At 38.9% G+C, this 12115-nt stretch overlaps 1 long non-coding RNA gene across 1 annotated transcript; it reads left to right on the top strand.

The window, feature by feature from the left end:
- The first annotated feature begins 2366 nt into the window (after positions 1-2366).
- LOC117946666 lies at positions 2367-11744 on the top strand. Its single transcript, XR_004657075.1, has 3 exons — positions 2367-2377; positions 10971-10973; positions 11601-11744. It is a non-coding gene; the product is annotated as an uncharacterized LOC117946666 (long non-coding RNA).
- Positions 11745-12115: the final 371 nt, after the last annotated feature.

Genomic DNA, 12115 nt, shown 5'->3' with positions numbered 1-12115 from the left:
TGATTGGCTGCTTAGAAATTAAGTGTTAACGAGCAGTTGGACAGGTGTACCTAATAAAGTGGCCGGTGAGTGTAAGTATACACGCCCCTTTGTTGATTTCCCATTGAAGCAAGCAGATGTTTATTTTTAAAGGCCAGTTATTTCTTGGAACCAGGATACTATGCATCCTGATAAAGTTTCCTTGGTCTTTGGAATTAAACTAACCCCACATCATCACATAACCTTCACCCTACATAGAGATTGGCATGGTGTTATTTCTGTTAGCTTAGTAGCTGGTTTGATTTGCAGTGAGAGATGATCCTATAAAAAGAAGTTCCTCATGCCTATCTTTATGTATGGTGAAGAGTATGTGATGATGGGGGGTTATTTTAATTCCAAAGACCAAGGAAACTTTATCAGGATGCATAGTATCCTGGTTCCAAGAAATAACTGGCCTTTGAAAATAAAGATTTACCTGCCTCTATGGGAATTAATTTATCACAGGCGTGTGCATACAGTACTTGTGCCCCCTGTATTTTAAAGAAGAACAGTTATTTATTTCCAATACATTATTCATTCACAAAGAAAATTGGTGTCCTTAAAAGGTTGGTTTTTCCAATTTTTTCAATAAGGCATTAAGATCAATTTCCAAAAGGTGTTTTTTTATTCCTCTCTTTAATCAACTTTAGCATGGGTGTGTTAACTTTCTCAAGACACCGTAGCCTAATATCATTTAAATGCAGATTACATTTATTATCAGCCAACACACTCAACCGTCTTTTTTTCTTTTCGTTTTCTCTCTCTCTCTCTCCTTCCACAAATCTCTGTCCAGTCTGTAAGTCTTTTAGTTTGTTCAGGCTAACCACTCGCTAGCATCCATCCCTGCTTAATAATCACTTCAACAATGGCTGATGACAAGAGAAAATAAACATCCCTGATTGAACAGAACACATGAATAATTTCTAGATGTTTGTTTGGTCTCTGAGACGTGTCTACTGTTTGATGTTGTGTGACACTGTAGCATTTGGTAATTTGTTTACAGTCTGTCTCGTGTGAGAAGACCACACTTTTTTTTCACAGATTAGAGCGAGCTGTAATCTCACAGCAGAACTGCACCAGTCCACAAAGGCTTGTTTTTCTATGAGTGCATATGTTTGTGTGTCTGAGTAACATCTCATAGCTTTGCAGCACTACTGGTCAGCATGCAAGCTGTCCCTAAAAGTAATTTCTTATCCGTCATAGGGGCAGATACATCCATTGTTGCTGCTTGCACAATGTCAAACACATTGAAAATTAAGGTTTGAAGAATGTTAATGACATGCACCTTAATTTGGTACGCTTTTATTTGCACGCACGTCTATTGTCTCTCAACTTTTTTTATCTTGCTGCTTAAAAAACATCCCCAAATAATTTTCTCCCTGTGAGAATGGTTTTCCTGCAGTGCCCATATCCTGGCGACAACCCTTTTTTGATATTCTGTTGTTCCAGGCCAAATCAGAAATTAGCAGCCATGCTTGATTAGTTTGGCAGAAATGTTGTAGCAAGAGTAATAAACAAAAATAATGGAGGAAGAAGCTACGCAAAGAAATGGACAATCATGACTGTGTGTGCCTGTGCCTATTGTACTAAACGTATACTATTGATTACTATAGTAGCAAGAGTGTCGTCATAATTTTCATTCACACAACACAATTACCTAGGCTTTATAACATTCTTTTATTGTAATTTTCTTTTTTTAGTATAATATACAGCACATTTTGTTGTTGAATTTATTACAGTGGGAAGGCACAAAACAGAGCAAAACAGATGTCATAACAATGGCTCTAATCTATGCTGTAAATTTAGGAGGGGCAGTGAATGAGTAAACAGTATTACCTTCCTATATGGGGAAATTTAGTATACTGACGAAAGACTCCTTATCCCTGACTGAGGGCCCTATCTTGCACCCTTGCACACTGTACTCTGTATTGGCAAGTACCCAAATGTAAGTACTTGTACTTGATCTTAAAAACGGTATCGGTGCATCCCTATTTGTTACACAGCCACACACACACAGGGACTCACAGCAGCACTCAAACATGCAAAAGATTAAAAATAAAATATTACGGTGCAAATCTGCCATCACAATAGCAATTCGTACATGCCTGAACGCACTGCGCCAAGTGCATAATGCCATGTGCTTAGATCGTTAAAATAGGTTCCATGTTAAAATGGAATAACAGATCAGTCTTAAATCACCAAAGCAAAGTACCTATATGCTTGTATTGTAATACAAGGTAGCATTAGCTCAACTTTCCATCATGTGCAAGATTCAAGACGTGATATTTGGCCCTTATGTATTATTCATGAATTCATATACATCTTAGTGGTTTTCATCTGCTTAGTCAGTTGTGAAGTTGTTCTCTCATTTTGGCACTTTATTACAAATGAACATATTTTTCCATTCTTGTCAGATTATTCATCCATGTAGCCAGTCGGTGGCTATGCTTGGTTGTATTCCCGTGAGCCCTGTCTGCTAAAAAGTGGATGGATGATGACAAGATTAGCCTATGAAATTATGGTTTTATCGTGGTAAAACACTCGTAGGTTTCAGCAGGTATACTGGGAACATGCCCCCGGGGTACTCAGCAAAAACGAGATCCTTACTTATATACTATAATCTCTAATGTTGAACTCACTGATTTGAAATTATATAATCATGCCAGATTAAAAATGCATGTTTTTGATTTTGGGAAATTAAAGGCATCCACTTTGTTAAAGTTTCTCAATATTTAAGAAGTACCTAAATAAACTTTAGGAGTTAGGCAGGTGAAAATGAAATATGGGAAATAATACAAAGGATACATATATTTTTTTATCTTCCAGGAACTTTAACAAGTATAGTGTTACAAATGGCTGCTACCTTACCTGGGCTCATAAAACAACGACACACAGCTACTAAAGGCTAGCTTAGCTGGTAACATTAAGCCCCCTGTCTCATTTTCCCAATGTGTTGCATTCAATGCTAAATGTAGCCATCAGAGGCAGTGGAATTATTACAGCAATTGTGTGAGAGTAAGGGACATTAGACTAGAGGACAACTTTGCACACTGTGCCCAAAGGGTCCTGTACAGAGTGGCATTCTTTTCCATAAGTCATAATCATGGCCTATGATATCACTCTGAGAGAAACATTCAAATGCCTGAAGTTTTCTCACAAAAACTTCTACATCTCGATCCCAGACTATTAAATGCCGTCAGGGTTAGTGAAGAGAAACTTTAAATCAGTGCAACTGCTTTAGGGTACATTTGTGGAAGGCTGCAATAGAGTTTATCCCAAAGGCACTCAATAGGATTAGGATCTGGATTTTGCAGTGAGCAGATCATTATTTATTAATTTTATAAATTTTGTTTATGAAAACATTATTGTTTTCAAAGTCCTGCATGATTCTAGCACAATGACAGGGTGCATTAGCTTACTGAATTTCCCATCATTCCCTTTGGAATAATGATGTATCAAGACAGTAAATATACAGTATGTATCACTGTCAGACACTACAGCCGGAGGAATTTCAGGCTTTGAGGAGAAGCATAAGCGTATGGCACACTTATGGTATCACTAGTGAAAAGTGTCTACATTATATTCATGTTTCTCACACAAACAGAGGTAACGATCTCTAAGAAACATTGTAGTACATAAGAGCTGGGTGGTTAGCATCCACTTGCCTCTTTGCTACTATAGTAAAATTATGTTGTAAAAATACAAGTACAATAGGTAATTCAAAAAATACCAAAATGACAAATGTGTTTGTAAAACACATTTAATGCCAAAGAAGCCTCCAAAGTCTTTATGCTATTCTAACAATCTTGCACTTTTGCTTACAAGTCTGAGCATCAGCCGTACACTTACGCATCTCACACACTAGATGGCAGTCAAACATAAACATTCAGAAGCCACACTATACAAGAACAACAGTGTGAGCAGCTACGCTGGGCATGTCCGTGTCCATCGATGGGAACTTCAAGTGGCTGTAGAGGCTTGTATTTAGTGAATAACATGCACATCTCTTTGGTTGAGACATAGTGCTAAAAACAGATCATTAATGCATGTTCTCTTGCTTCCTCTCACCTTTCATTCATTTTACAGCTTGAGGGCTCTTGAGTTTGGCTTGATGAAAAAAGGCATGCCGTTTGACACATCAGTATTAAAGAAGATTATCTTTGCTTTTGCTGGCCTTTTATAAGTAGAGCATCAGTTAAACGTATTGTAAGCTCATGGCTCTTTAGAGTTAATAGAGAAGTTTTAGATAATTAGAAAATACCAGTTGTTTTAGGCATTTTCTTCCACATACTTTCAAATTTTTGTCTTTATGTAAAAGGCCAGATGATTGGCTCAGCAACAGCCTAAACTCTTTACCTTACAATTTTACTGCACATGAAGTAGACAGACAGCCACTTTCACCCTCTCACTGGTTTATTGAGTCTGCTGCTGAGACTCAGCACATCATTACTAAATTACTGATTAGAGGCGTAAAGCGATACAAATGAGGAGGTTGCCCCTGATGCTTAATTGGTAGGATGTAATAACGGAGCGGTGATATGTGGGCCCTTAATTGTGTGTTCACTGCACTATTTATTGGAGAGCGGTTCTTCCCCTGGCTGGTTGCTGATGAGGTGAGCTGTGTTTTCCGCTGGCGTGCCATCAATCCTGCTTCATTAAGGACTTTTAGGATAGGGAGTGCAAAGAGTTTGCCTTCCAGCTCAACATGGGCAGAGGAGTCAGCTGTGTTAATGGATTTCAAATTCTCACTGATTGGACATCCATGTTAGAAAAGCAAGGGTTTGTAACATAAAAAAGTAGCTAATTATTGTGGTGATTAGGGTTGTCATGTCAACCACAATTTGGACTCTCAAACTATGTCTATGTACATATTTCATACTGATGATACAGTGTGTGCCTTTATTATTGTCGATGGTGTCCAACAAGACCAACTGTGATGGCCAGCACTCACAGCAGAGGCTGCAGATGAGGATCATCATCATATTGAGGTCCACACCTCCGCTCAGTGTATACAACATGGCCTTTAGTCAATTATAAATCCAGTCTGATTATTTACCCCAAGTTACAGTTTGAATTAGCTTTTGCTGAAGATTTTGTAAGATCTACAAGCAGTACCAATCTGTCAGCTGTTGAGAAAAGCATTACTTGACACTGGTTAGACTTCACTAGATGTATCTGGTTGCCCTGGAAAATTCTTCATGACAGTATGTACAACATATGTTAACAAAAAACTCAGGAGCAGCACATACAGTACGTGAAGAAGGTTTGGGAGACTCACACAGAAACATTTAATGAACACTGAATTGAGGAGTCAATTAGGCAAGCAGTACAGTTTAACCATGATGTGTTATTGTGCGATGCCGTTCCAAATCTCTTTAGTTCCTGTTTTCCTTGTGTATTTTAAACTCATGCGTTACGTTTTGCTGAACCTTTAAGGTAAACAAAGATGCTGAAGCCTAATTCAGCCTGTCTCTCTCTGGGAAGTAGGCTAAAGTGTGGCTCCGACCTACAAAAGGAGACAGTCCTGAGACAAAAACATTCCTTTATCATACAGCTGCCTAGATTTTCTACATTTGGAGATAAACAAACATAATTTAAACATTATAAGTTTTGGTTATTAGAGACTGATCTAATATTCTCATGCCCTGACCTGTGAGCACAGTATATATGTATATACAATATTCCTGGAGTAAACATGATTAATTATACATGTTTTACCCCTCATTTTTGGACCTTTAGTGGATTTTTGATTTCATACAGACCTCATGCATACTAGGCTTTATTGTTGTAAACATGTTATGATTAAAATAACATCAGCAGCTTAAAACAAAGATATCTGTGTTGGCCACAAAAACACGCAGTGGCTGAAAGTTAATAGACATGTCGGCTCTGATGATACTATTGCATTCATTTCTAGTTTGTGCTTGTAGGCATCGTTCTGAATTTCCAAGTCTTTGTGAGACTGCATAGTTGCCCATGGGAAATTTACCCAAGGCTTGCATAAAGCAGGGCCAATCAAAATAAATTGGAAAGGCTCCTGTCACATCAAGTGCAGCTGCTCCACAGCCATGTTTTCATTTCTGACCTCCATGTCAACAGATGAAAAAGGACTTCTGCAGGGCTTCCACTTACTTAAATGGCACTGCATATTTTTTGGGACCTATGTGTCCATGTTATATACAGTGTGTGTGTGTGTGTGTGTGTGTGTGTGTGTGTGTGTGTGTGTGTGTGTGTGTGTGTGTGTGTGTGTGTGTGTGTGTGTGTGTGTGTGTGTGTGTGTGTGTGTGTGTGTGTGTGTGTGTGTGTGTGTGTGTGTGTGTGTGTGTGTGTGTGTGTGTGTGTGTGTGTGTGTGTGTGTGTGTGTGTGTATATATATACAGCTGCGATAATATTTTTATTTTTTAAAACTGGAGGTAACATTGAGAATGTAATGTTTGAAAAAAAATTGAAATGAGAGATAAATTGCAGTTTACATGTTGAAATTAAGTAAAATATGCAGCATGACGCCATTGAATGTAAAATATTTTGCTATCTGGTAAAACACTGACAGCTATTTACATTCCAAACTTTATGTGCATTGTACTGCTAATAGTTACAGAATTTCAAGTAATTAACTATTTTAATGCCCCACTGTATTTTACACTAGTATTACTTTGAGTTAAGTAAAGAACATCTCAAATGTAAATAAATTAGTACATGGTCATTAGGGGTGGAACGGTTCATGTATTCGTATTGAACTGAAACGGTATGCGTGCCACGGTTTGGTGTAATGATTTAGACGGAGAATACATGGTACAAAAATAAATAAAACTTGCGTTCAAATTAATGTAATGCAGAATTAATGTAGTGCAGAAACTGTTAGATACGCGTGTTATTCAGGGACACCTAATCTGTAGCCTCGACAAAACTCTGACTGATGTGCTGTATGTAGCCGAGCTTCGCCTATGGATGCATTTTGTGAGTCAGAGATAGCAGTGCTAGTGGTGGCGACCCACAAGAGAGAGGACCCCCCAGCCTCTTTAAGATTGCAAGTTTGGGATAACTTCGGTTTCCCAGTCAATTACAGTAGTACAAGCAAGAGTGTTGGATAAGACTGATGTTGTAGATTAATATTACGTTTCCAGTATCGCAGCTCCGAACCCTAACATTAGCTGGGACAGACGCCTTATTTCTTTAGGCTAACTTCAGTATAATAGCTTTAGCCAGGCAGGAAGCAGCATTCTGGCTGGGAGATGTTGTGATAACGTTGCATTAATCCGGTGGTGTAGTGTGTCTTTGCATAGAACAGAGATGCTGCATTTTGTTTACAAGTTACATAAGGAGTCTGGAAATTATGTGGGGTACTTATTATTTACTGTTACATCTTACTTCACACACTTCAGGCTGTTGCAGCTAGCTCAGGGGAGAGTCTGTATGGCTGCCGTCACGTTGGCTATGTATTTTTATTTATCGAGTTCATACGTTCTGTTAATGATCACAATATTTAAATTGCCTGTTAACCTAGCCATTCCTCTAATTGTTAATGTTTAATAGATATATTCTTTTTGGCTGTATTTAAACGGTCCAGTCACCTGAGCCACCCAGAGTTGGTATGTTCCAATTTGAGGGGCGGGCTTCAGGCCTATATAGTCTGGCAGTTGCGTTTCCTGTGACAGAGAGCATGAGGAAAACCTGAGGGAGTCTGGCGGAAGTCCGTTGGATGTCCTTAGTAAGGACTTGTCAATAGGAAACCGTGTATGTTTTTTATAATGTAATCTTTTTAACTAAAGTCAAGTGTTTTGTTTGGTTGCCTCAAAATTCTGTATCACTATTTTTCGTCGTCGTCCTTACTTGGGGTTAACAAACAACCCATCTTATAAATGTCATCTTGGACTCACATTGAGTGTTTTTCCGCTTGCTCACAACTACGAATACTACATCTACTCACAACAATGACACTGGGTGGTACAGCCTGAGACATAAACAATAACAAATTGGCTTCTGCGTTTTGGTTTTGCTTTTCCCTCCATTGTACCAAAGTTGTACCAAGCCATGATGTCTGAATCGAACCGAGCCGTGACATCTGTGTACCGTTCAACCCCTAATGTGCATAATCTGATACAACCGAAGAATGCTCAGGTTTTGGTGTCAAAGCGGTGTAGTTTTTGGTAATAAATGTAGCTGTAGTATGTTACAAAAGATTGCATCTATTGTAACATACAGACTACTGTATAAAATAAATACAATTTAATTATATAAAATTTCATATATATAATAAAGTAACACATGAGAGGTTATGGTCAGTTTGAAAGACAATCACATTTTGCTTTGTGTAAATTGAAGGAAATCTCATCTATAATGCAGATACATCCATTTTTAATGTCAGATGCAAATGTAATCTAATTTGGTATATTTAGACACAGTTCAGATACAAGCCACACTCTAATGCAAGGTGTAAAGACAGCACTGTGTGAAAAATTATAAGTTTAGTTCTTAGCTTCTTGATTATGAAAAAGAAACCTAAATGGACTATGCAAGATTAACAATAACAACAGACAATAATGTAAACCGAGGCATCACTTATTAAGCTGAGCAAAGACCACTATACTGCCATAACAGAAAAGAGAAGCTGATAGAAAGAATAAAACACTTAAATAGGAACAACTGGGAAAAAGACAATATCGTTTTTTCCCTGATTTTTCCCTGTGTATCCAGCTTAAATTCATTCCACTGCCCTTTATCTGTCTCTCCTCTCCTCCCCTCCTTACTCCTCTCTTCTTTGCTCCTCTCCTCTTTGCTCCTTTCCTCTCCAGGCAGACATGTCTTTGATCGTAGGATCCCACGCCTTTCACCCCCCTTCTCAATCCTCTCGGGGTCTTATTAACAGACACACAGTTCTCGTGTTTTATTGCCTATGATAAAACCTCGCCTCTGATCTCTCATTACAGGCCAGCTCTTTGGAAATGGGCCCTGCACCCTCTGACTTAATATCACCCGTAATGGGGCAAAAAAGCTAAATGCACAATCTGAATGTGTCGGGTACATACCGGGTCCCTGTGCATTAATAAGCCATCAGCTCATCCTGGGTTTGGCCTGATTCTGGTCTCTCTGCAGATTTGACATTGGAATATAGTGGTTTCTGCCTGTAAAATGCACTGTGGCTTCAATTAGTTATCATATTCATGCATGTAACACACTGACACACATGTACAAGCATACACTTACATGTGCACATTCATACATATGCAAATGATCAAAAGTATGCACCTGATGTGTGCACAGAAATAGAAGTAAAAACAAAAACTGTTTGAATTTTTCACTCTGGTATGTCTTGCATGTTTGCACAAGTTTCTTATAGGATGTACAGTATTTCATGCTGAGTCAGTCTTTCACCTCTCCGTAGTTAACAACTATACTTTTTCATTCTCAGTCATAAGTCCTTCCAGTCTCTCTGGACAACATATGACAAGAGACCAATGGCTTATGAAACTACAGTTGGCCGTCTTCTTACTCTTCTCTCTTTCTGCTTCTTTTTCGTCCCCGTAGGTTTAGATTTTATACATTGTAGGTCATACATGCATGAAGCAGTACAATTACTGTTCACTTTAAAGGAAGGTTATCTATCAGGTAGCCTAATCCCATTGTTTTAGTTTTCTTTAACACTGTCTCGGTACTGCAACATGGATGGTTATTACACTGTATTTAAGCCAAAGATCTTCAATAGGGGGTCTGGGACCCCTAGGGGGTCCTCAGAGTTACTGCAATGAGTGTACTGTGTGATAAAACTGCACATTTTAGAGTGGCCTTTTATTGTGGCCAGCCCAGGGCACACCTGTGCAATAATCATGCTGTCTAACGTAGCTCAGCATAAATTCTTTCAGGAAGACCTAACTATTAATCGATGCACTCCTAAATCAATTCAGCTGTTATCCTAATAAATGTATATTTTATCAAGCATGTAAAATTGTTGCATATCTGCAACCATCTCTCCCGATTGAAATGTATCTCAGCGTAAATCCTTTGAGGAAGGCCTCACTCTTAATCAATGCTCGACCTAAGTCAAATCAGCTGTTGGAGGCATTCACCTTCCTGCTAAACCAATCAGAATCGAACACAAATGGCAAGGGCCAATCACAGAGTCACGACCCTGCTTTAAATAATCGTATCTCTCTTTGCTATCAGCTGTCGTTGCAGGCAAAGAGTGCAACCCGCCACCTCCCCTTCTACCTCCAGTAATCTACTCCAGCTGACCAGCCTGGAGCCTCCTTCGGTCAGGTCTTCAGGCTCCTTCGTTGCCATCACAGGTGTCTAGAGGGGTTCTGATGGTTCTCTACACCTATATACGTATACGAAATATTTGTATAGCGATGGAGTGTAATCGCCAAAGACTTTGTACATTTTCTTTGAGCCGTAAAATAAATCTTATTTGCATTTCTGCAAGCATGTCTCTCCTGATTGAAATCAGCATCTTCATATGACACAGCTGTGAGGTGGATGAATTTTCTCGGCAAAGGAGAAGTGCTCACTTACACAAATTTAGACAGATTTGTCTAGAATATTTGAGAGAAGTATCCCTTTTGTGTACATTGAAAAAATCTTAGATGTTAGAGTTCAGCTCATGATTAATGGGGGCAAAAACAAGTGTAGCGTTTATAATTTTGGTCAGTGTATATGAACTCCCCATTTTGTTGTATATGCTCTTAAAAAAGACACTTCCTGAAAGTAGCTGAGTCAGAACACAGAAGACAACAGGCAAAAGCCAGAAACAAAAAAGCAACAACCAGAAAATCTACAAGTAACAAGTAACAGTAGTAGGCAATAAACAAATACTGTCTGTCACTGCATCAATGCAGTCCAATCTAAGGTTTTCTGATGCACAACAAACTTTTGAGCGAGCACATACTCCACCAAAACAAGTTCCTTCCCGAGGCTATTTTGCAGGGCCTCCGTTATTGCGTTCATCGCCGCCCAAGGCGGTTGTGATTGGTTTGAAGAAATGCCAGTAAACCACAGCCCTTTTTTCTTCCATCCCAGAATTCTGTGTTGACTTGCCAGAACTTCCTTTGCGGCGCTGTGACGGTAGGTCTGGCAATGCAAGACTAATGTTTATCTGTACATCCCAGTACCACAGTACAGTGAGCTACCCGTCTTCTACTTTTCATTAGTAGAGAAAGCTAGAAATCCCACATAGAATGCAGGGGGACACCTCATTTAAAGGCTAAAATGGTCCATAGTGAGACGTGTGTGTGTGTGTGTGTGTGTGTGTGTGTGTGTGTGTGTGTGTGTGTGTGTGTGTGTGTGTGTGTGTGTGTGTGTGTGTGTGTGTGTGTGTGTGTGTGTCCTTGTTGATCCTCTTTTAATGCCCTCATTATCCGCCACTTGCCTACACAGCTGCCCCTCATTTACTAATTAGCCTTTCGCATACAGAGCAGATCTACGCAAGCTTTTGCCAGATTGTTTATTTTGTTGTAGCACTAAGAGTCTTATTAGCTCTTAAATTTTTTCTCACAGAGTTTGATGAGAAGCTATATGTAATTTTCTGCCGCTAGGGGTTTCACAATCAACACAGTGGCTGTAAACACTGCCTTTTGATGACTATGAAGTAGAATTATGGGAGTTGTAGTTTGCATTGTTTAAAACAATTGCCGATTAAAATATATCTGTTCATGGATGGGTTTATCCATTAGTTTTAGCCACGTTAAATTTAGTTTTAGTTTATTTACGTCAATCTGATAAAATAGCTGCAGTTTCCCCCACATAATAAAATGCACGTCAGTGTCACATTTTGGATGTTTTCAGCATCAGTACACATCTCAACAACATATAAAACATAGGTATAGTTGTTAGACATTTTAATGCAGAAATGTTACATATTGTACCTTTACACATTTGTTTTCCATTTCATTGTGAGTTTAATATAAATAGACTGCAAACTCCTTATTGTATTTCAGAACATGTTTTTCCTCCTAGTCTGGCCTACTGTCAGTCTGCCAGAAGGATTGGAGAACTAGAGATGTGGGTAGTAATTAACAACATTTGACAGGCTGCTAAGCTTTTTCTCCCGATGTTTGACTGACAAAAAGAGTGGGGGGGTCACACTTTTCTCTCTTTCTTTCTT

This window comes from Etheostoma cragini, chromosome 1, assembly GCF_013103735.1.
Source record: "Etheostoma cragini isolate CJK2018 chromosome 1, CSU_Ecrag_1.0, whole genome shotgun sequence".
Lineage (NCBI taxonomy): Eukaryota > Metazoa > Chordata > Actinopteri > Perciformes > Percidae > Etheostoma > Etheostoma cragini.
Note: the sequence above shows the minus strand (reverse complement) of the source record. Positions and strands in the feature narration are given on the sequence as shown.